The 26,873-nt window shown below is 35.3% G+C and overlaps 1 protein-coding gene across 1 annotated transcript in view; it reads right to left on the bottom strand.

The window, feature by feature from the left end:
- ths (thisbe) overlaps positions 1-7,339 on the bottom strand; it is a 481,670-nt gene extending 474,331 nt beyond the window's left edge. Inside the window, exon 1 of the mRNA XM_067771239.1 lies at positions 7,214-7,339. The gene's annotated coding sequence lies outside the window, so the exon portion shown is untranslated. The remainder of the gene's footprint in view (positions 1-7,213) is intronic.
- Positions 7,340-26,873: the final 19,534 nt, after the last annotated feature.

Genomic DNA, 26,873 nt, shown 5'->3' on the forward strand with positions numbered 1-26,873 from the left:
ATTGTCCAAAAATTTACAAATTTTCTGTTTTGCGTCATAAGGTCAACGCACCTACCAAGTTTAATCGCTTTATCTGTCTTTGGTAATGAATTATCGCACTTTTTCGGTTTTTCGAAATTTTCCATATCGAAAAAGTAGGCGTGGTTTTAGTCCGATTTAGTTCATTTTAAATCGCGATCTGCGATGTGCGCCCAGGAACGTACACACCAAACTTCATCAAGATAGCTCAAAATTTACTCAAGTTATCGTGTTTTCGGACGGACGGACGGACATGGCTAAATGAATTTCTTTTTTCGCCCAGATCATTTTGATATATAGAAGTCTATAACAAAGTTAATATACTCTGTGAGCTCTGCTCAGCTGAGTATAAAAACTCTCAACCGTAGAATTACATTTAAAACTGTTTTACACTGTTAAAAAATTTGAGAACTCCTGGGACCGTTTTTCATACGACTCGTGACGCTGTGCTACTTTGTAAATCACAATCTCTTAGCGCCGTTTTCTCAAGTAAGCTTTAACGTCCATCTGTCCTCTGACATATTCTTCGTGTTTGTAGGGCAGATAAATTTTAAGGTACACATGAATTAGTTCACTCATCTCAGATTGCTAATTAAAATGAAAGAAATCGGACTGTAACCACGCCCAATTTTTCGATATCGAAAATGTCGAAAAACCGAAAAAGTGCGATAATTCATTGCCAAAGACGAATAAAGCGATGAAACTTGGTAAGTGGGTTGACCTTATGACGCAAAATAGAAAATTAGTAAAATTTTGGACAATGGGCGTGGCACCGCCCACTTTTAAAAGAAGGTAATTTAAAAGTTTTGCAAGCTGTAATTTGGCTGCCGTTGAAGATATCATTATGAAATTTGGCAGGAACGGTACTCCTATTACTATATGTGTTCTTAATAAAAACTAAGGAAATCGGATTACGTACACACCCCCTTTTTACAACAAAAGTTTTTAAGTCAAATTTTAACAAAAAATTGAATATCTTTACAGTATATAAGTAAATTATGTCAACAATTAATTCCAGTACACTCAGAGAAAAACGCCGTTCTAAAATCCAGCACCACCGGACTCAATTCAAGCTTTTCATGTGTTTACTTTTTTGTTCTTGAAAAACGAACGACCTTTTCTCAAAACAACAACTTTGTTCATGAACTGACAACCATTTTCTTGAAAAGAGAATGGCTGGTCTTTAAATATGAACAAATGTTCTATTAATATTCTTAAATTAAAAACAATGTTCTCAAAATAAGTTCCCGAAAAAAAAACGATTTAATTCGTGTGTACTACAATGTTAAATACAACATTTGGCACAAGCTATCAAGCAGTTGTAGCGGCTGTGTGCGAACGGTGTGCTTGGAAAAACTGTTCTTACAACAAATCCATCGGTCATGAGTTAAGAAGAAACGTACTTAACAGACTTTTGTCGACGAATGTTTTTAATTTTGAAATTGTTTCGTTCGTTTTAGATCGATTTTTTCTCTGAGTGTAATGATATGGGGCAACAAAATACAAAAATAAAAGAAAATTTCTAAATGGGTGTGGCTCCGCCCTTTTTCATCTAATCTGTCTGGAATACTTTTAATGCCATAAGTCGAACAAAAATTTACCAATCCTTGTTTTACGAAAAATGAAAAAATTACATAATTCTGTACCAAATATGAAAAAAGAGATGAAACATGGTAATTGGATTGGTTTTTTGACGCAAAATATAACTTTAGAAAAAACTGTAAAATGGGTATGACACCTACCATATTAAGTAGAAGAAAATGAAAAATTCTGCAGGGTGAAATCAAAAGCCCTTGAAATCTTGGCAGGAATACTGTACGTGGTATTACATATATAAATAAATTATCGGTACCCGACAGATGATGTTCTGGGCCACCCTGGTCCACATTTTGGTTGATATCTCGAAAACGCTTTCACATATAAAACTAAGGGCCACTCCCTTTTAAACCCCTCATTAACACCTTTCATTTGATTCCCATATCGTACAAACACATTCTAGAGTCACCGCTGGTCCACCTTTATGGCGATATCTCGAAAAGGCTTCCACCTATAGAACTAAGGCCCACTCCCTTTCAAAATACTCGTTAACACCTTTCATTTGACACCCATATCGTACAATATCGGAATATAGGAATATCGTTCCAAGAAACGTCACCCTTAGTCTACAATTTGGTCCATATTTCCCAAACGTATGTGATATGGAACTAAAAACCACTTAAAAAGCATCTACGAAACCCTACGAAACCAACGTAGCTAAACTCTCAGCTGAGCATGTAATGTTCGGTTACACCCGAATTTAGCCTTCCTTACCTTTTTACCTAAATTTTTTTCAAGTAGGTACTTAGTTTTATGATTATATGTTGTGATTAGACTGCATGAAAATAAATGTCTCAAACATAAACCTGAGTTATCGGTCCATCTAAATATGTAACATGTGCTTCGACGTAATGTAGACAGCCTGTTATTTTTGTATCCAACTCTATCTATCTCTTTCGAACATTTCAGCAATTTGTCGCTTGTCAACAGTCAGTCAACCTTTTATAATTAAGCTGGCCTCATGTAATCATGCGAAAATTAACATAATTTACAAAACAAACAGCAAATAAAATAAATTAAACTTAAATGCATTTACTTAAGGTGATGTTAATCCCAAAAGTTTAGCAGCAACCCCCTATCCCTTGAGGTTGCTAAAGTTACGAAATTTGTCGCAATATACCGACTGTTTGTAGCACATTTTGAACATTTTGCTCATTTATTCGACAGTTTTTCAAAAGTGGTAATGGGCGTGATTTTTCGTCATGAAATTTTTTCTAACACTTATTTCTTATTTCTGCCTAAAACTCGTTTGTTTTTATTCTTGATTTTTCGGGATCCCGAAGCCTAGGCATTTGCCAATACTACCATCTTTAAGCCATAAATCTTAGTTGCATGTTATTAGCAGCACTGGCGCTTTACTATTAACATAAATATTTGCTTATGAAAAATTTATTCAATTAACATTTTCAAATAACTTTTAGAGAATTGTATAAAGAATTTAATAAATTAGCAAAGGTGGGAATGTGCAAAGCAGGAAGGGACCTCGAATAATGCGCAAAATTTGACGATTATTGTTATTTAAATAATAGAAACGCGTTTTTCAATACCTACTTAGCTTTTCTACGAAAAGCTCCGAGTGAATTCAGTATCATTTAAGCTGGGGATGCGTGAACATGTTTGGCTTCAAAATTCCTGATTATTAAAAGCGTCGAGTGAGATTTTCACTGACATATTGCCAGAATTGGCTGATTATTTCTAACGTCCTGTAGCAAAATCTTGTATACTTTCAGGAGCAACTTATAGTCTTTTAAGATGAAAATATCTGATTTTACAGAAAGACAAACAAAGTGGTAAATTGACTAAATATTGGCGATTTCGCGTCGTATCACTATCTATTACAATCATAAAAAGCTCCTTCCAAGAACACATAATTTGGCAGGAGAGGAAGCGTGTTACCTACACTGAGTTGCAAGAACAAGTAAAGAAAGGTAGTTTAGGCATAGTACAGCAAAAGCTGGTACACTCTCGCCACACGCTTCGGCACCTGTAATACTAGTGTGAAATACCTGGGGCCGGATGTTTCAAATGGAGGACCAATTCATAGCAGAGTACTACTCTTCCTTACAATAGTACCTGTAACAGAGTAGACACTGGTAGACGGTACATACCCTAACTGCCACACTCTAAGGTTAGCTGGAAGTGATTGCTACTTAAGGACCTCACTAAGACTGAATGAGCCCACAGTGTTGGCAGATGTTTGCTCCATAGCCAAACTTAAAAGCTCTTTCAAAACTAATGTATAAGCTCCTGGAGGATAACTCAATCGTCCTCAAAGATATAATAAGCTTTCTAGGACCTATTCAACTTGCTGCTTCTGGATCTGATAGCTGTGTCAGTCTTAATATCTGTAGTATTAAAATGGGGAACGGAGGACACGAATAAAGATTTTATTTAATTATTCCCTCTTGAAAACCACACTTCCTACTTCTGCTATAACTGACGAAGCCCAATTAAAAGAATGTGTAAATTTGTTAGTCTATTGATATAAAACCTGCAACATTGTTTGACACTTTGTGCGCTTGTTTCTTGGCCCAATCTGATTAGAAATTCCATTCCACTGTACCATCCTGCCGAGTATAAGGTTAGAAGCGATTTACTCAGTATGTCTGGCGGCATTTTGAAGAAAAGAAACTTCCTTCTGCACAGATATCTACCTTTCGGTACACAATTGTCTAAATGAAATGCTACGATAACCCCTTTGATATATATGAGGAGATCAGCGTCTTGATGCTACATCCATTTGGCATGTCACGCCCATTCGTGCTCTTTCTTGTTGTCTATCGCTACCTACTCCTCAAACTTTCTGACTTGCAACTTTCGAAGTAGTTGCTTTCTTGCCAATCGGACACCTTTGTTGCACATTTAACCATTCAACTCTTTATGCCGCATGATACTATCAGCGAGCTCCCTTTGTTTCTCTGATTATTACAATCCGCGACTCTTCTTATTCTATTTTCGATGTCCAAGTCTGACTGCCCATTTGTAGCGTTTCATTTAGCTTACTTAACGTCTCTATTATCTGTATCTCCTACTCAATGTTTACATAAGATCTTGGTTGTACGACCACTTGCCCGACAAGGCAGGCTCAGCGGTTTACTAGTAAATATGTGGAGCACGTTTGCCATAACAACGACAGAGCCGCTCTGTCCGCTTATCACCCTAGCTAAGAAGGAACGGAATGGAAATTTGTATTCACCAATATACAGCCGTCCTACTTTAAGGGAGAACGACGTGGATAGAACCTCCTAAATAATTCTGCAAGGTGTCTACAGCTTCACTGTTTCCGCTGGTATTTCCCACGTAATCTTGATGATGTCTATTGGTATGCTCAAGAGTTACATGCAACCGGCTGGCTGATGATCAACTACTGAAACTCGGCGCCTAACCGTATTACCGCCTTGTTATTAAATAAATAATAAATAAATGTAAGGCGCGATAACCTCCTAAGAGATCTAAGGCCGAGCTTCTCTTCCAATTTGCGTCGTGCTCCTCTTGATTTTTCCCTACAAATTGGCCGGACGGGACCTACATGTTTTATGCCGACTCCGAACGGCATCTGCAAAGCAGATGAGTTTTCACTGAGAGCTTTTCATGGCAGAAATACAATCGGAGCGCTTTCCAGACACTGCCGAGGGGCGACCCCGCTTAGAAAAATATTCTTCTAATTGAAAAATCTTATTTCTAAAATTTTGATGTTGCTTTGCCCGGGAGTTGAACCCAGGGCATACGGTGTGATAGGCGGAGCACGCTACCATCACACCACGGTGGCCGCTACTCTAACTCTAATCATTCATAAATTATTCTACATTCTATTCAACTATTGAAGTTCCATTCCCACCGATGTCAAACGCTGCTATGTTCGTCGACCTTCAGCCAATTTTAAATCGATTGTCGGTCTGCTGTTTGCGCTGTAAGCAAATACCCCAAAATATCTCGATGTAGAAGGGATCATCTGAAATCTCCATCTTCTGCTCCATCCCTCACCAACATATAAAGACAGCTAGTCTACTAATACCTTAATTGTGTGTACTATATAACCACATAAAAGCAGTATTGCATTCTGTGGAGACTGAGAGGACCTCTGGTAAACTTTGGATTGACTGCGCGTTATCACTGTAGACAATTATCTATTATTTAAATGGGTCCATTTCTCTTTGGCCCGTAGTTGGCAGTTAAGGCAAATAGCCGATTGGGTCGTGGCTGGAGCTCCAGAAGAAAACATTGAAGTTAAGTATGGTACGATGATATTTACCACCACCTTTTGTAGCTAAGTCAATCCAACACAAAACTCGGAAGCTTTCATGTACTATATTACAAATCGCATCTCACGATTCGTTACTTGAAAAGATATTAAATCATCAATTAGATTAATAATACTTATCAACAGTTAAATAAAATAATATACATTAAACATAAATCTTATCAGAAAAATATAAGAAAGCAAAAAGCAATATCAAATCGTGTAAAATTAATCAGCAGCATTACACAGCAGCCGCTGCTTCTCTAAGATCCCATAAGCTCTTTAGCCAACCTCAACGCTTTCAAATGAAGCCGAAAAATTGGGGCGGCGTCTAGTGATCCATAATCTCACGCCATCAGCGCTAATGGCTGTACAACAACAAGAGAACAATTTTTTAAGAAATATATCAGATAAAGAACAAAAAAACCACAATTACAAGTACAACACTTGCAACTGGCGCAAATGTTGCACTGTTGCAAGGCGTAAAAAATCGACCAACATAAAAAGGCTACAAATTCTTGTTCGGCTACAAATTGCCAACTAAAAGGCACAATAACAACATTACAACATACAATCACAACGCAAACTTATAACAACATCACTCAGAGCAACGGAATTAGTTAAAAAAAAAAAAAAATTTGTGTGGCAACAACAAAACACTTGTTGCAAATGCTGCTGTTAGCAACGGTTACTAGCAATTTCTAACTGGTAGCGCTAAAAGGGAAGCGTACGAAATTTCCTAGCCAAGATCTAAGTTGCACAGCTTACAACCAACTTATAACAGGAAAATTAACACATACATACAAACAAAGCACTTGCACAAACTGCCATGTGCCACATTGCATGCGCAGCGGTTGAGTCGATTTGGCAGGCGCACGATCGGTGAGAACTATTTGCTACGATTTCTACTGCTAATCTTGCCAACTCGCTTTACGCCACCGCTGTGTCGTCTTCATCTTCTTCTTAACTCGATCTATTGCCTTACAACTCGATTAAATACGCCTGCGTCTATGCCAATAGCTAATCCAAGCTTATCCTCCAAGTAACCATGCCACATCGTTGCAATGCGCCATGTAACATCGTGTTGGGATTGTGGCTGCCACATTTTATGCGATATGATTAGGAATTTAAATGCTTTTGAATTATTAAATTAGTAAATATGCGCGCAGCATTGCACATTGTGCATTAAAAATGTGTGTATTGTCTAGTTGAGTTGCGCAAACTCCAATGCTGCACATATTTGGTGGTGTGGCAGGAAGCAAGCGTAGACGCCGCATAACAACAAATGTTTCTACTTAAAACACGTAAAAAAGGCGTGCAAAAAAATTATGAGAAACCTGTTAAAAGTCTATTAAATACCTTTTACTTGACCAGTTACGCGGTGCGGTGGGAGGCGACAGCAGTCAATTTCCATCTAACGAAGCGTAACTAAACGCAACACAAACTGCGCTGCCACATCATTGCTTGTGTTGTAATTACCACCATTCGCTCGAGCTACAAACGATCTGCGTCCTTATCCGATTTGCTCCGCTGTGGTGGTAGATCAGCTCGCCACCTATTGAAGCTCTGCGTCGCACATGGGTTTTTGTGGCAACATTGCAGCGCCAAATATGCAGCAAGCTAGATAACCAACCTACCAACCAACCAGCCAGCCAGTTAACCAACCTGCAACAACTTCAACGGTAATCGAATCTATCAATCTGTAAGATAAATCTTATTTTCTAATCTTGTTATCAGGCGATCAACAACCGATCGAGCGATCGTACGTTGTTCACTAGCATAGAATGCAATTGGCAATCTGGTTAGATCGTTCGTAGGCTGCTTGGCCAATGCAATTGTCTTGCTCGCCTTGTTGGCTGAGTGCCCCAGTCTCGTGCGGTTACACTTGCGTCTGCTTAGCCAGCTAAACATTACTTATATTTATGTTCATTTTGCTATTTTGAAATTTTGTTGATTCCTTTAACGTTGATAGCCTTGGCATTGCAAGTTTCACTTACTTTGTTGTTGCAATTTTTATTACCTTTATTTGCTTTGTTGTTTTTGTTGTTCGATTCACTCATTTATTGAGGCGTTAGTGGATCTATAAGCGGCTGTACTTTCTTGTTTTTTTATTTGTAGTTTCTTTCTTGTTGATGTTCGCTCATTCGACTTCGATGCTCATTATTATCCAGTATTGAGGCGTGTTTTCAGCAGTTATTTACATGCAGTTATTATGTAAGTATGCGGTGAAAATAGCATAAAGGCTCATTCAACTACAAATGAATTGCATTACTTTATTTTTTTTATACTCAGCTGAGCAGAGCTCATAGAGTATATTAACTTTGTTCGCATAACGGTAATCCGTAACGGCATAAACTAATCGAGATAGATATAGATTTCTATATATCAAAATGATCAGGGTGAAAAAAGAAATTCATTTAGCCATGTCCGTCCGTCCGTCCGTCGGTCCGCCTGTAAATACGATAACTTGAGTAAATTTTGAGGTATCTTGATGAAATTTGGTATGTATGTTCCTAGGCGCTCATCTCAGATCGCTATTTAAAATGAACGAAATCGGACTACAACCACGCCCATTTTTTCGATATCGAAAATTTCGAAAAACCGAAAAAGTGCGATAATTCATTACCAAAGACGGATAAAGCGATGAAACTTGGTAGGTGCATTGACCCTATGACGCAAAATCGAAAATTAGGAAGTATTTGGACAATGGGCGTGGCACCGCGCACTTTTAGAAGAAGGTAATTCAAAAGTTTTGCAAGCTATAATTTGGCAGTCGTTGAAGATATGATGATGAAATTTGGCACGCACGTTACTCCTATTACTATATGTTTGCTAAATAATAATTAGCAAAATCGGAAGACGAACACGCCCACTTTTAAAAAAAAAAATTTTTTTAATCAAATTTTAACAAAGAATTAAAAATCTTTACAGCATATATGGTGCAGATATGGTGCAACAAAATACAAAAATAAAAGAAAATTTCAAAATAGGCGTGGCTCCGCCCTTTTTCATTTAATTCATCTAGAATACTTTTAAGGCCATAAGCCGAACAAAAATTTACCAATCCTTGTGAAATTTGGTAGGTGCATAGACTCTATGACGATAATTGTTTTCTGTGGAAATGGGCGAAATCTGTTGAAGCCACGCCCAGTTTTTATACACAGTCGACCGTCTGTCCTTCCGCTCGGCCGTTAACACGATAACTTGACCAAAAATCGATATATCTTTACTAAACTCAGTTCACGTACTTATCTAAACTCACTTTGTTATGGTGTACAAAATGGCCCCAATCCGAATATGACCGCGCCCACTTTTGCGATATCGAAAATTACGAAAAATGATAAAAATGCCATAATTCTGTACCAAACATGAAAAAAGAGATGAAACACGGTAATTGGATTGGTTTATTGACGCAAAATATAACTTTAGAAAAAACATTGTAAAATGGGCGTGACACCTACCATATTAAGAAGAAGAAAATGAAGATTTCTGCAGGGCGAAATCAAAAGCACTTGGAATCTTGGCAGGAATACTGTTCGTGGTATTACATATATAAGTAAATTAGCGGTACCCGACAGAAGATGTTCTGGGTCACCCTGGTCCACATTTTGGTCGATAACTCGAAAACGCCTTCACATATACAACTAAGGGCTACTCCCTTTTAAAACCCTCATTAATGTCGATACCCTATCGTACAACACACATTATAGAGTCACCCCCGATCCACCTTTATGGCGATATCCTGATTGCGTCCACCTATAGAACTATGGCGCACTCCCCTTTAAAATACTCTTTAACACCTTCCATTTGAAACCCATGTCATACAAACACATTACAGGGTTACCCTAGGTTCATTTTGCTAAATGGTGATTTTCCCTTATTTTGTCTCCAGAGCTCTCAGCTGAGTATGTAATGTTCGATTACACCCGAACTTAGCCTTCCTTACTTGTTTTGTTAGAAGATACTTTTTTTGAAGTAACATTTTATTTAAGATTTTTCGTTACCTTCGAATGAAGAAAATTACAGAAATTCAGATTTTACTTAAGAGCCGTCTAAATTAAAGCACAATTTAATGAAGTCTGACTAGAATCCCAGTCTTGGTATTACAAGTGCGTAGAGTAACTGTAGACCTAAATAATCACATATTGAATAATCACATATGAACGAGCAAATTTTGACCAGCTTTAAGGCTCCTGGCAACACGACAAAAGGCAATGATCAAGTGGTTTTTGTAGTACTAGAGGACTGCTTTAACCCAGGATAAAAGAATCGTGTGAATCTATTAAGTGCGCAATTCATATCGCTATTTCTGGTAGAAAGGACTCAGCTTCGAGTAACCTGAGGACTGCATTAACGGAATGCATTCAAATGCAAGTACACTGTACGTACAAACTATTCAGAAAACGCTGAGTAAGAGAATGAATCAATGAACCTAGAAAAAACGTAATATTCTGAACGACATTTCGGCCGTCTAGCTACGACTCAAGAACAGAAAACAACATGAGCACTGCGCGGAGTTTCCTTTTATAAAGTACGTCGAGTTCTGCAAATTTAGAACTCCCTACAAGCTTTTTAGTAATGACATAGTAGGCTCTGAAATAATTATTTCTGAATTGGCGTTTCATAGCATTTTTTAAAATATTTTAGCTTCTGAAGCCAAGCCTTCAACAGCGGGGAAAATGAGTAAGTACGAAGAGCTACGTAAAAAAAAGTGTGTACATTTGGACGAATAATCCCAATGTTAGCAACAAAAAGTTGACAAAACTTACAGGATTATCCTATGACACTGTTCTAAGAACGTTTTTTGCACCTCCAGGATTGCTTAGTAAAAGGCAATCCAAGAAGTGGCCGCCCAAAGGGATAATCATACGCCCAGTTGGAGAATAATGTTCTATCCCTAACTAGGAAAAACCGATCCATGTCAACAAGAGATGCCACCAAATGTGCCAAAACTATATATGAGCAAGTCAAACGAATCAAGCAGAGAAATGCTACCAAAACCCATGATACAAAAAATGGAGGTAGCTCCATTTAGTGTGACGTTAGCCACTTGACTTTTGCGGGGACGTTGACAATTTCACCAAAAACAAGCTACCAGATTGAAAAATGGTACCAATTTTCCTACTTTGATGGATTTCATAGTAACGGATACGACTAAATTACTTTCATAGTTATTTTAAATGAAAAAGAAAAAATGGCCGCATTAGTTGGAAATATTTTAATACGAAATATCAGCCTAGGAAAGAAGGTTTTTAATAAGTTTTTCGAGCTCCCGAAAATTGCTTTGGTGGAAGAAACATTGATCGGAGTGTACCAAAGAAGGGAATATAGCCTTCTTAAGTGTCCGTATGTTTGCTCAGAACATGTTGACAAAATATACACGTCTGTCAATTGATTGCCCAAAGGAGGTCCTTAGAACCCGAAACCGCAATTTCTAAAGAGCTCAGCATACTCAATCGCAATTTTTTTGAAATTGAATGGTGATAATTTGGCTACAAGTCCACATGCCCTGTAGCTCTGCAGGTTACCACTAGAGAAATTTTATTTTTCAATTACTTTACAAGAAAAATTAAACACATCTCACTCACTGCAGACTTTGGAGGTCCAATTTTTCTCAACATGCCTCGAGAAATATCCACTGTAGAGGCATGATAATAGAGCCATGCTAGAACAACAGGATTTTCCGTGTATTTTTTTTTTTGTCTAGGGGTCAAGCTGCCACAAAGATATGAGTCATTAACCAATGTATGAGTCATCCACTACTTTTCAATAAAATTGCATGTTTTACTGATTCTCAATAGATATTCAAGCACATAAATCGTGCTAAAGGATATTATTATTGTTTTTGCGTTTACCTCCTGAAGGAAATTTCCATCCCGAAAACCCACAACTTCGCCTCACACAGTAACGGTATGGCAACGCTTTTAGCAAAACAACAAACATTGTGAAACTTCAAAAATCCCCAAATAGGTCAAAAAATTTTGAGTGGAACTACCTTTTTTTATACCTTTCCAAAACCTATAAAAAGAAAAAAGTTCCAAAACGAAGTGAAAAACAAGTAAAGGTGCCTAAGTTCGGGTGTAACCGAACATAATATACTCAGCGTCAGCTTATTATTCTAGTCTACGACGCTTTTAAATTTGTTTTATATCTAAGTTGCCGTGGTCTTTAACAGATCCCGTTCATTTTTACTAGAAATATTTTCTGCTATAAGGAAAATATGTGTACGCAATTTCATTGCGGCATGTTAATTTTTCTTCGAGTTATGTCTCCCGAAACATGCTTAGTCATAAACGGGGCGGTGCCACACCCATTTTCAAAAATGTTAGTGTTTTCCAATTTAATGTTATAATTCAATTTAGAAAGTAAAATTCTATTAATACAAAGCTCTTTTTCGCTAAGATATAGCTTATAATTTTCGTCCACGACTCTTTCAAAAAATTTTAATATAAAAGCGGGCGTGGTCTTCAACCGATCTCGTCCATTTGTTCTAGAAATATTTCCTGCTATAACGAAAATTTGTGTACCCAATTTTGTTACGATCCGTTAATATTTCTTGGAGTTATGGCTCCCGACGTAGAAAATTGCTTAGTCATATAAGGGCGGTGCCACGCCCATTTTTTAAAATTTGAAATTTTTCCTATTTATTGTTATAAATCCACTTGGGAAATAAAATACCATTGATATAAAACTCTTTTTTGCAAAGATATATCTTATTTTATTCGCCCACGACCCTTTTAAAAATCTTTTAAATAAAAGTAGGCTGGTCTTTAACCGACTTCGTTAATTTTTCTTCAAAGCATTCTTTATAGTAAAGGTAACCTCTCTGCCGAATTTTGTTACGATAGGTTTAACGATTTTTGAGTTATGATTAATATTTGTAAAATTGCTTTTTATCAAGGGTCTCAATATCAGTCCACATGTCAAATTTCAACATTCTAGGTGTATTATTTACTAAATAATCAGGTTTTTTGTGTTTTCCAAAGTGTTTTATATATAAAAGTGGGCATGGTTATCGTCCGATTTCACTAGTTTTCAATACCAATCTATTCTGGGTCCAGATAAGCTCGTGTACCAAATTTGGTCAAGATATCTCAATATTTACTCAAGTTATCGTGTTCACGGATGGACGGACGGACGGACATGGCTCAATCAAATTTCTTTTCGATACTGATGTAAAGCACGCTGAGTATAACAAACGTCAAAAAGCATATCCCTAAGCTCTATGAGATTAAATTGGCAAACAAAAATTATTGTGTTATCATGGACGATGAAATGTCTTTGGAAATGGACCTAAGAAAGTTATTTAGTCACAGTTCTATTGCTTGCAGTCTGGAGAGAACAGTTCTATTCGGAAAAAGCCAACGTGAGAGAAAATTTTGCCCAAAAGGCGTCCAGCCTGGGGGCCAATTCACGTTCTGTGAAGTGATAAAATGAAAACGAATTCTCATACATTAGGAACAATTTTTGTATGAGTTTTATTTTTCATTTTATCGCTTTAGAGAACATGAATTGGCCCCCTGGATAACCTGTAAGAATTCACTTTTGAAAGCAGAGACGAGAGGCATGTTACATTAAGAAAGCTACTAGGTTGAGCAAAGAGTTTTTATTTGTTAAGAGCCGACACTCGATACTTATGCCGAATGTTTTCTCAAGAAAGTTTTGGGTTAGTTTTGGTTAACTGCATCCTTCCTATATATTAATGTGGTGTAGTCACTTTGCGCAACTGCGATTTTTTTTTTAAAGTGAATTTATTAATCAAATCAATGACAAAAAAAACCAGCGTGTACCTTGAGAAAACATCGATTAACATGCCTAGGTATCTAGTGACGCCTCTCATGAATAAATACTCTTTGAGAAGAGAATAACTTGATCTCAATTTGTTTTTGTATATGGGGTATTCCACCCCATTTCGACCAATTTTGAACCCGACCCCTTTAGAATTGGCTTAAAGTTGTTCTTCTTTTTCTAGCTTACGAAAGACGTTTATCAGAATTTTTTCAATTTTTTTCATTCAACTCAAAAAAAGTTATGAATTTAAAAAAAAAAACACCGTTTTTGTTTTCAAAATTCTATAACTTTTTCAAAAATTGACCGTTTGGGATCTTTTTTTTAATTTGTTTCTAAATGTACTTTTCGGGAAAAATACAAAAAAATTTTTAAAGTTTTTTTTTTAATTTTTCAGTTTTTCGAGATTTTTCGAATTTCGCCATTTTTTTTTTCTCATAAAAAACTTCAATCAATTCTGCAATCATTCCCACTAATCCCGGAGTGGGCCGGTTTTTTTTTATATTTTTTTTTATTTAATTGAAAAAAAAATTTCAGAAATAAAAATTTTTTTTATAAATTTGATTTATATAACAAAAAAATGTAAGAAAATGATTTTTAAGAAAATAAATTCATAATTTGTTACATTATTTTTAGAAAATTTACATGTTTACTGTGTCAGTCATTAATCCTGGTTATTTTAATCGTAGATTACCATAATATATAAAGAAACGAATACCTAAAAATAATTTTCTTACATTTTTTGTTATATAAATAAAATTGATAAAAAAAAAATTTTTATTTTTGAAAATTTTTTTTTTCAATTAAATTAAAAAAAATATAAAAAAAAAATCGGCCCACTCCGGGATTAGTGGGGATGATTGCAGAATTGATTGAAGTTTTTTATGAGAAAAAAAAAATGGCGAAATTCGAAAAATCTCGAAAAACTGAAAAATTAAAAAAAAAACTTTAAAAATTGTGTTGTATTTGTTCCGAAAAATACATTTAAAAGCAAATTTAAAAAAAAAAAAAGATCCCAAACGGTCAATTTTTAAAAAATTTATAGCATTTTGAAAACAAAAACGGTGTTTTTTTAAAAATTCATAACTTTCTTTGAGTTGGATGAAAAAATTTGAAAAAATTCTGAAAAACGTCTTTCGTAAGCTAGAAAAAGAAGAAAAATTTTCAGTCAATTCTAAAGGGGTCGGGTTCAAAATTGGTCGAAATGGGATGGAATACCCCATATATTGCTACAGTGATTTGCCCCACTTGCGACATCACAATATGTGCTCTCAAAATTCTCTAACGAAAATCCGAATCAATACCCAACAGAAATGACGGGCGATATTTATTAAAATCGGTCAAAATTTTATAAAAATACAATCAAACAACAATTTAAGAAAGAAGAAAAGAAAAGATAGATTCTAAATCTATAACGAACGAGATGACATCACATTCCCCACTTTCCATCTTATAAGAATCGGAAGTACAATATCCTCATAAAGCTTCGTAGGTGCAATGCCTACAAAAATAGCGAAAATATGATAAAACAAAAGTTTTTAAAAAGCGAACACGCTACAAAGTAAGCAATCAACCCAAAAGGACATACGTATTTACATACAACGCCACATGGATATGAACAAATGGGGAATCCTTAGCTAAATTTGTAGTTTACGTCATCGCTAAACCGGTAAAATTAACGTCATCAATTCATTCACTTGGTAACAAGCAACATATTTTTTCCAAACTGCAAAGTGCTTGTGGGAGAAGAAGAAAACACCAGGCACATACCGACATACACAAATATACATATACATATATTGAATCAATATTCTCGTATTAATACGGCAGGCTGTTCAAAGTTAGGAAAGTGCTTTGCACAACAAATAAAGGCAATAACGTCCTACCAGTTACATACATATGCTCACTGTCGTAAAAAGTTATAGCCGATTCTTTTTCCCTGCAAAAATCGCGAGTACTCAATGCATGCATGTATGGAGTACTCGCTATGGACCAAGCGAGTGCTCCAAAATTAACCACAATTCATACAAAAAATATGGCCAATTAACATTACGATGTCCTAGGACCGAACCATATACTCCAGTCCGCATTACATCAGAGTAATCCATGGAGTACCCACAGTCCAATAAACATCGTGTAGTGATTACAATCGTTAAAAACGAGCAATGATCAAATTACAATATGCTCGTGTAGAAACATGAGTTAGTCCATTGCTGCATTACAGTGGAGTATAATGGTAAGTACTCCAGTGGACCACATGATCCAACGATTTTTGCAGGGTTGTTTTTCAGCTTTGATATATTGATACACGGTTGAAAATTTTGGTTTAAATTTTAAACATTTTGGTTTAAATATATATAAAAAAAAAAAAATAAATGTAAGGCGCGATAACCTCCGAAGAGATCTAAGGCCGAGCTACTCTTCCGATTTGCGTCGTGCTCCTCTTGATTTTTCCCTACAAATTGGCCGGACGGGACCTACATGTTTTATGCCGACTCCGAACGGCATCTGCAAGGCAGATGAGTTTTCACTGAGAGCTTTTCATGGCAGAAATACAATCGGAGCGCTTGCCAGACACTGCCGAGGGGCGACCCCGCTTAGAAAATTTTTCTTCTAATTGAAAAATCTTATTTCTAAAATTTTGATGTTGCTTCGCCCGGGAGTTGAACCCAGGGCATACGGTGTGATAGGCGGACCACGCTACCATCACACCACTTTTTTTGGTTTTAAAAGCATACTTTGCAAAGCCTAAAACGAATTGAGCTCACATGACTGATTTTGAATTGAAACATTTTGGTTTAAATTTTAATCCAGAAATTTCCATTTTTTAAACTTCTGAATCAAAATTCAAACCCAATTATATTTAAAATTGGATTTATCCTCTAATAGTTTATAATGCATAGACAAAAAAAGTTTAAAAACGGGGTACGGGTAAAACATATTGGTTTGGATTTTAAACTTTTGATCGAAAATTATATTACTCAAGTGTCAAAACTATTTATAAGAAGTAAAAATATAAAAGTGGAGCGCACATTACTTAGATTGGAAAGTTGGTAGGAAAGGAGATATTATTAGTCAATCAATTGCGCTCCACCATTTTATTTTTATTTCTCATAAATATTTTTTCAATTTCTATGGCAAAATTTAAAAATCAAAGTTTAGCAAGATATGTCTTTATATAAGGAGACATTTTTCGCTGATTTTTGTCCATTTATATAAAAAAAAAATTGTATTGTATTTTTATTTTCTCGTTTTCTTACATTTTCTCGGTGTCTTAACCTATCTGTTAACTTTTAAGCTTGTAGCTCAATGAGAACTTAAATAAAAATCAATCCCAAAATTCCCTATGTTCCGTTTGATTTTTCTAAATATCTCAGTCCGTGCGCTCCCTAGCGAAACTTTTTGTATTGTGTCATCGGCTGTCATCGATCTCTGAACTAAGTTTGAAATTTAAAGTCACATGCTTATCGAGAAGTTGCTTAAGCTGGTTTCAAATGCATATCTAATTATTTCGATCCATGCGCCACCTAACGGATTGTTCTTCTTTTTGTTGCATTGTCACGGTGTTCTAACCTATGTGTAAAGCAGGCATGCTTAACGAACGAAACGATATCATTTCGTTACGATAATCAACGATAATAAACGAAACGAAGTCACTTAACGTTAATTTGACGATCTTAACGTTAATAAACGAAACGAAGTGACTTCGTTCCGTTTATTAGCGTTGATTATCGTAACGAAATGATATCGTTTCGTTCGTTAAGCATGCCTGGTGTAAAGTTTCACGTTTGAATGAATGAGAAGTTACTTCAAAATCGCTTGCAGGATTTGTATGAAAACCGGACAAACATTCAACCGACCTAACATAAAGGAAGTAAAAAGCTTAAAAGTTAGCAGTAAACTTTGCTAGGTTTAAAGAATAAACTAAAATTTTTGACTGTGTATATCTGGTGTTAAAGTATTCGACTTTTTTTTTCTGCTATGTTACAATAATTAGAAATAAAAGTGAACTGATTATTCTAGTATTTATTTCGAAGTTCTTCTCTCAAGCACTCCCTAATTTCTTGTAAAGTTTAGCTGATGTCATAAATTCGGTTAAACTTTATTTGTGATAAGATGAAGTGGTGATGAGTTCGTTGACAAAATTTCTGGAAAAGGTACGGCAACTCTTAAAAGATATATTAAAACAAATATGTAAACTGCGCTGCGAAAAATTTTTTAGCTTTGCTTTTGTTCTTCACAGTTATTTGAGTCTCAATTTCGTTTGTGTCGGTTTAAGTTATGTGATTTTTATCTCAGTTTCAGTTTCGTTTCTGGCTTCGCAAAGTCCATCAGTTGCCGGTTTGCTTTTGTTCATCAAAATGTGTTTCATTGCAGTTTTATTCCGATTTTGGTGTTGGGGTTAACAAAATATTTCGATTTCGGTTTCAAGTTTACAAGCCTTCGTTTCATTTTTGGTTTTGCTCGTTTCAGTTTTAGTTTCATTTTAGTTTTGGTTTCGGTTATCCCAAGCACTGGGATCAAAATGGTTAGGATTTCGGCAGTAAAAAGATTAACGGAAAAAAACTGTATAGTACATGTTTGATACGCTGAATTCTTCTCAACAGTTGCTGCACTTTTGTGATCACCTAAAAACTAAACGTAGGGTTTGATGTGGATAAAACGCTCCCTCGTAATACGGCCATGGTCCACCAGCACCTTTTTCCAGTCCTGGCTTCGATTAGAGATCGCTCGTCTGGCATTTTCAGCAATCGCAAACCTTCTACGACGGAGTAAAAGGGAGCAAATATGTAATAAAAGAATAAAGAACGACTCCACGGATGGATCTAACTCATATGAGGTGGAAAGTAAGGCATATTTTGACAACCTTTGACCCATTTATTGGCTATCCTATTTCGGTACGGAATGAACGATAGAACATTTGAAAATACGGCTAGATGAACTACTTTATTTGTGGGTGCAAGTTCGACAGGACCACCTGTGGCCATTGCCGGTCAAGAATTCGCGGAATGCCATTCGTTTATTAGTTTAACACCACAATGAAAGCTGCGAATCTCGGTCGACAACTCAAAAGCTACCAACCGATTAACCAAAAATATGGGCTCATAAAAGAAAAGATATCGGTCTGTACTTTTCTTTATTACGTTAATTAAAAAAAAAAACGCCTATGAAATCTGTATTGGGTAGGTAGGTAGGTTGGTGAAATGGCTGCGACCCTGGTCACCCAAGTAGCTATTTAAAGCCGTTTTGATGCCATGTAACTCGTCTAAAAACCTACGGAATGTTACGGTCAATGTATTACAACCAGCCAGAATTGTTGATAAAATTAGGAATATTCGAGATTGCTATCACATATAACCCTCTGAGGCCTTTTAGAAACGGGGTTCCAAGGAACCTTAGCCGGGCTCTAGCTAGAGCCGGGCATTTACACATAAAGTGTTCTACTGTCTCCCTGGCATTTGGATCTTTGCAGATTCTGCAGTACTCGTTATACGGAATGCCCATCTTTTTCGCATGCGTACCTACTGCTCAATGACCGGTGCAGACTGCTATCAGTTTGCGTGTGTTAGCCCTTGATTTGTTCAGAAGACTTCTCGTCCTATTTCCATCATAGTTTGGCTAAATGGATTTTGATATTGCGCAGATGGTGATGTTATTCCACTTTGTTTGTGCTTTCCTTAAGTAGAAGCTTTGGATATTCCCCTTGTCTGCTGCTAAGGGTATGCCTACTTCGACACTGGTTATTTCCTCGTTCATCTCCGATGAGCACCTGCGTACTAGCTCGTCGGCCTTCTCGTTACCCTCTATCACCCTATGACCCCGGACCCAGACAACGCATAGTTCTAGATTGGTGGATAACTGGGATATGAATCGCTTACAAGCCCACACTAATTGTGAGTTAATGTGTGGCTAGGAAAGTGCTTTTATCGCTGCTTGGATATCCGACAGGATGCAAACTTTACCAGCTACATTCAAGCTCTCCAGTGATTTACAGGCTTGCCAAATCGCGACGATTTCTACTTGAAACACGCTGCAGTGCGATGGGAGTCTGAATTATGTAGACAAATCTGTACTAGTCAATTACAAAAACTAATCAATTACAAAATCGTAAAATCGTGGAGCGTTTGAAAAGTAAAATTTCGATTTTTTTATTCAGAGTTTTTAAAATTTGGTTGCCTTGCAGTTTTGCTGTCCAGTAAATTTTAGTCTAATAAGGTACAAGTTATAAGACTTTCAAAATTCGCATTGATTTATTGATTTTATTCACCAAACCCGCTTTAGATTTTTTTCGGTGCGAAGGGCTCATAATTTTAGTGGAGAAAATCTGAAACACCCTTCGAAAAAAAAATTGTCAAAAATCAGTTCTAAATTTGCTAAAGTTAAAACTTGCACTATTTTAGTCTTAAATCGATGGATCTCTCGAAATTTCGATTTTTTCGAAAACATTTTGAATTTGGATGGCATAGTTTAAGTGACACAATTCATTGATGTGACGAATATAAACAAATGAAGAATAAAATCGAATTAAATTGCAAAAAAAATGTCATTGCTACTTTTTTGTGTTGCTACTGTATACGTATTTCGAAAAGCTGAATACGCATAATAGGTTCTCTTAAGACTTATCCTTTCCTCAAAACATAGGGAGCATTCCAGCTAAAGAGACGTGAGATTCGGGCTCACCAATTGGTACATGAGGGCTTTTTTATTTCCTTTGCCCTTTGTAATTCTTCTTAGTGGCATTTCTGGTTTGCAAAATTCATTCATAAATATTTAGATTAGTTATGTCATCATATTTTACGAAAGAAATACTCCACGTCACGCCTTGTCTTGATTTTTTTTTTCATATTTCAAAGTAAAAAAAAAACGCATATTAAATGCTGAAGCAAAACTTATGCAAAAACTTGCAGAATTGTTGGCGCCATCGAATAGCAAAAATATAAATAAAAAATTCATATTATATATATACATATGTACATTTAAGTTTGTATGTGAGTAATTAGATCTTAGATTTCTACGAAAAATTGCCGCACACGCACTTTATTAATACATTCGCTGAGACTCGAGAAAAAAAAACAAAAAATATTTGATTTCTTAAATAGTTTTTGTTTTTGTACAAGTATTTTCGAACCTAAAATAGCAAGTTTTGTTGGCACGCATACGTACATACATATTTAGCACACTCCACTTGGCAGAATTCATAAATTTGGTGCACCAATACGAGTAATAGAATCCTAGTAGCGAGCGTTATTGAAAATTTGATTGCGAAGCTCCTGGCATGACGCCGCTAATGCCTTGAACTCAGCTGTGTTACCTTTGTAGAATGGGAGATTTATGCGTTGACGTATCGTTAGCAGAGGCAGATTGAATTTCTGTTGGGAAAAAATATATATTGGTGTGTCCTTTCAAGGACGTTTTTGATAGAGTATCCGTACATTTAAATTTATTTTATTTGTAAGAGGCGTTTGCATAATTTCAAAAACTTGTTAAGGTCAAAGAAGATTATCCAGCAATAAGCAAAAAAGAATTGTTGGCATGAATAGCAGTGGAAAAGGTGGTTCTTGGTTTTCTCTATTATGAGTTTTGTATTTTGAAAATCACTCTCATACAACAGCGAAAATTAAAGTAGCAATTTTTATAAAATTTAATCAACTAAATTTTTTTTTCAATCATTTAATAAAAAACTTCCATAAATTTTGTAACAAAAGAAACCAAACTCAAAAACGTTTTCGAAAAGTTTCGAAAATTTAACGAAAATTTCGTACTTGTTATTTGGTCTTTTATGAATTTTTTGAGTATGCACTTTTGTTCCCAAAAAGGCCTTGTTCAAAGAAAACTTAAAAAAAAAATTCGAACTTTTATCTGGTCTTTTCGAAATTTTTTCGAATATGCAGTTTTGTAGTCAATCCTTTTGGGTATGCAGTTTTGTATCAAACCGCGTTTTTGAATCAAATCGTAAATACGAGAAAATTTTACACAAATTTTGGACTTTTTATCCAGAGAATTATTTTTTAGTATTTTTCAAGTAAGTTTGACGAAAATTTCGAACTTTTTATTTGTAGTTTTCGGAATATTTTGAGTACGCAGCTTTCTAGCAAATCTCAAAAACTTTTTCAAAAAAAAAAAAAACAGCAAACAGAAAACGTTAAGTTATTGGAGTTCTATGAGCTTTTTTAATAATTTGTAGCCACTTTCAAAATTTTTTTCGAAAAATCCGAAAATCCGAAACAGGTTTACGAAAATTTTAAACTTTGTATGTGGAATTTTCTGAATTTTTGAGCATGCAGTTTAATGTGAAAAATGTTTTCGAAAAAAATGGCCAATTCGAGAAAATTTCGAATTTAAGCATTTTTTAGTATTTTCGAGACAATTTAACAAAAATATCGAATTTTTTATTTGTAGTTTTCGGAATATTTTGAGTGCGCAGTTTGTAGCCAATCTCAAAAATCGACAAAACTTTATGTTATTGCAGTTTTTAAACGGTTTGATTTAGGTTGAGTTGACTGGCACGAATTTTGTAATTGAAATTTAAGTAACTTCCCGATAAGCTTGAAACTTGGAGTATAGTTCAGAACCCGATGACATTGCAATAATAGGAAAAAATCGCGGCTAGGTGGCGCAATGATCGAGATATTCACAAAAATCGTATTTGTGGTCCGATTTGACTCATATTTGAACACGTAATACATACAAGAATAGAAAGCGACCTATGACAAAAAATCGCCGCTAGGTGGCACAAAGATCGAGATATTCAAAAAATCGTATTTGTGGTCTGATTTGGTCCATATTTGGAACACATAATACATAATTGAATAAAAAGCGACCTATGATGTCCGATTTGGCTCATATTTGGAACAAATAATACAAACAGTCCGATAGAAGTGACAACAAAATATTTTGGAGTTCGAGGAAGGACAAGAATACGTGGCGCAGAGTCGAGTAAAGTCTTTGGAAGGATTATGTATTCAGGACACAAATTGTCAGAAAAAAGTCCTTGTAATAATGAATCACTAAATGAACTAAATAGAATGAGAAATAATAGGCAATTAAATAAAGACTAAACACTTGAAAATAAAATAATTAAAAAAAAAATTTTAAGTTAAACGGTTTTATTGAAAACAATACTTACATGAGGTAATAATATTACTAAAAGCTAGAAAATAATTAGGTAGGTCATAGGTACTAGTCATCACACTCCTCATCAATATAGAGCGTTGATCAGACAATTAAATAAAAATTGCTATTGATAGTCATATATAAAACCAACTGAACAACCTCACACTTTTAGAAATTTCATGTGCCCAACGCTTTTATTTAATTATCAACGCCCTATATTGATGAGGAGTGTGATAACGAGTACCTATGACCTACCTAATTATTTTCTAGCTTTTAGTATTATTATTACTTAATGTAAGTATTGTTTTCAATAAAACCGTTTAACTTAAGCATTTTTTTTTATATTTTTATAACTCTCAATTTAAAATAATTTCTTTAAATTGTTTTTAGCTAGTTTCTAAATTATTATTCGAAAATTTTTTGAAAAAAATCGTGAAAACGTTGTTTTTGGAGCTTTATTAATCTCTATTTCAAAACTTTTTTTTAATTTCGAAAATTCGAAAAAGTTTCGTACTTTGTATTTGGAGTTTTCTGAATGCATGCAGCTTTGTTGCCAACCTCAAACACTTTAAAAAAAACGAGAAAACTTTACGAAATTTTCAAACATTTTATTTGAAGTTTTCTGAATTTTTTTGAGTTTGAAGCTTTTTAGACTATTTTGGTCAAAACTGCATACATTTAAACTTTAGAAAGCTAGAATTAAAAAGCTCGGCAATTATGTACAGTTTGCATAGTTTTCGTTGCGAAATTCATAGGAGATTAATTGAAAAATAAAAAAATAGGACAAAGTTTTTCAAAAACTTCCCAGCTATTAGCCTTTTTCTTAACCCTTCCATTGAACGAACTCTTTTTTAATTTTATAATCTAACTCAGTCAATAAATGTGTAAAGTGAAACAATTGTGTGTTTGGTTTCCTTAAAAATCACACACAACTAAATAACTAACTTTCAACATGAACATAACATACTTTAAGGCGCATAAGACTATGCATTTGCTTTTAGCAAGAGCGTTCAACTGTAAGCGGGTACCTCGGCAGCGTATTAACATTGTAATGACCCTAATCAAAGTTAAATAGTGCTAGGCAGCGGTTTCGTCCTCATTCACTTCTCCGGCGCTTGAAGGCAGGTGGAAGTTTTTAGTATCGCAATTTTAAATTTTGTTTGTGTATGGCGCCCTATCTCATTCTCAAATTCAATCAATTGGCTGGCATATTTTCTTATCGTTTTAAATGCTGCCAGCAGCCATGAGACTCACTCTATAGAGTCTTTAAGTATTTGCATTTAAATAAATATTTCCATGAATGGCAAAAGTTTTGTGCGCATCTCAATTTGCGTCAACTTTTGCCATTTTGCTTTATTTAAGTATTTCATTGTGTTTATTTTCTATGAAATAGCAAGCAATCAAAAACTTGATCCTATACTTGGCGCCAACACCTTTCCACCAGTTCAAATACATACAATATTAATGAGTGTCTTTTGAGTATGACTGCGGCGCGCTCTATTTCAAGTCCATGAATTCAAACCATTTAACTATTGGGTTGCTTTTGCGTCATTATACACATCGTACCACTTAAAACTACAGCTGAATTCTTCATATTTTTATGTTTGTTAAAATTTCTTGCGCTCTCCACTTCCCTATATTTAGAGCCATAAATAACAATAGTTGACTGCGAAATTTTGGACTCGCTCACTTAATGTCACTGTGTACGAGTCCATAGCAGGATTTATTTGGTCATCATCAACTAAAGAGATGTCTTGCGTCAAAGTAACTTATTTTATCAGCATGTAGGTCAGCTGTTTTGTTTACTGTTCCTGCGAACTTCATTACACTTACATGTACGTATGTCAGTGTGTTTGTTAGTTCTTGTGAGTCATGATTCTTGCATGTGATTTCTAAGTCATTGGCATTTGTGCTAATGTGTCAGCCGTATACATATATGATTTTTACTCCAGTTTGTAAAACAGTTATTTTTTGGTCATAAAAATAAGTAATTGATGGGTGTCAGTAGGGGCTCTTGGCATGCTAGAATTTGTAACGATTATTGTGGACGAAAATTGCTGTGTGTGCGTGCACTTATTTGTAAGAGCTACAAACAAACTTAAGCAAAATATCTTGAAATAGTTATATTTTTTCTTTTGCTAACAAAAAGTAAGTAGTCATTAAGACCCAATTAACCTAAAGTAGCAAGATAATCCATTGTGACTCCCCAAACAGTGCGCTGAACATTCCACAGAAGCTTCGAAAGAAGCGTAAAAGACTGAGAAAACTCACTTCTTTATACTAAGTTTCTGCTTAAAATGTTCCATGCTGTAGAAAACTTTAATTTTAAAAGTATTGTTGCCTTGCAAAAGATTAGAATTGATTTTTTGTTGCTTTTAGAGCTTTTGTAACAAAGGCGGGTGGATAGAGATCCTCGCCTCCGGGAACATATACTAATGCAGAGATCTATATATGGTCCGTATACTATCTCAAAATCATACGGCAATGATACCAAAATAATAACCAATCACTCCAGAAATTATACCGAAATTGTTCCGAACTATTCCCGAAATTATCCCTGAATAAAAAAAGTGGTGAGAGGAATTTATTTTTAAATTGCTTATAGCGGGATGTGCAATAAACCTGGCCCCTGGAGTTGCTATGAACGAAATCGTTCAAAGATGGTTCCGGTTACAGTCCCAAAATCTATCCGAAACCACCCAGTTAAAGTCCTGAACCGATACCGAAATGATAAGGAAATTATTCCAAGTTTTCTCTGAACTAGCCTCGAAATTACCCTTTAAAAAAAGCAAAAGGGAGAGAAGTCCCTTTTCTCTTGGAGAGTTCCTTTCCCACTGGGTTAACTATTTGCGAAATGGTCCAAAAACGCCGCAACATGAGCAGAAGGTTGTTTAGAAATGATATCAAAACTATCCGAAATTATACCGAAATAGTGCTGAAACGATCCCGAAAGTAATGCAGGATTTGCAACGAAAACAATATCGAAATTATTCAAATATTCTTCCGAAAAATTCGCATAGTGGTTTTAAAGGATAACCTTATCTGATGATCCCGTAAACACTCTCGAGTAAGTTATAAAATTATTCTGAACAGCTACTTACGAAGTGATGTAGGCTCCAAATTTGGCATCAAAATTATTCTTGAATTAATTGGATATATTCCAGAATTTTTTTACGAAAGTTATCTCAAAACCTACCGAAATAGTTCTCAAATGAAACCAGAAATAATACGGAAATGACAACAAGCTCAACCCCTAAATTATTGCAAAATTTTCTATAGAAAATGATCCCGAAAATATTTCGAAATAGCCCCGAAATTATGCAGGGAATGTCCTGAAATCATTTCAAAATTTTCCGAAATTATGCTGAAATAGTACCGAGGCGAAGCCGAATAGATAAATTATTAAAAAAATAATACCGAATAATTCCTGAAGTGATGTACACGGTGTTAAAATAGAAGCAAAATGATGCCGAAAACAATATCAAATTAGTCGCAAAAGTAAAACAACAAAGGGGCAAAAAAGAATTCGCAACACCCTTGGAGCAGTTATTTACGTTATTATCTATTAATGTTCTCGAAATTATTCCAAAATAATCAGCAGAGAACACCGAAATGATTCCGAGACTCTCCGCTATCGTTCCGAAGTATTCTGAAGTGATCTCGAAAATAATCCCTAAATTTTAAGGAAATTGTTTTCCTTTCCGAAATTATTCAAAATCAAATTTATTCCGAAAAAACGCCCAATTTGGTCCTAAAATGAACCGAACCCACCCCCGAAATTATTTGGAAAACGATACAGCAAGCATTACCTAAATGATTCCGGCAACAATAACTAAATAGTGCCGAAATTATATTAAAATAGTCCTGAGGCTATACTGAGCACGATTCCGAAAAGATACCGAAATAGTGTGAAGTTTACCAAAATCAATCCAAAATTTTGTAACGAATTTTTGAAAATTTCTGATAACTATGTATCTTCGGTTAACGTTCGATTCACTGAACTGTCGAATAAATAACTCCAATATTCAATATGACAAAATGGTTTTTATTTGCAACTTTACTGTGACAGTAGTACTTGACAATTATAATTATCGCGTGCTTCACTAATAGCGTGCGT

This window comes from Eurosta solidaginis, chromosome 3, assembly GCF_040869045.1.
Source record: "Eurosta solidaginis isolate ZX-2024a chromosome 3, ASM4086904v1, whole genome shotgun sequence".
NCBI classification, from domain to species: domain Eukaryota; kingdom Metazoa; phylum Arthropoda; class Insecta; order Diptera; family Tephritidae; genus Eurosta; species Eurosta solidaginis.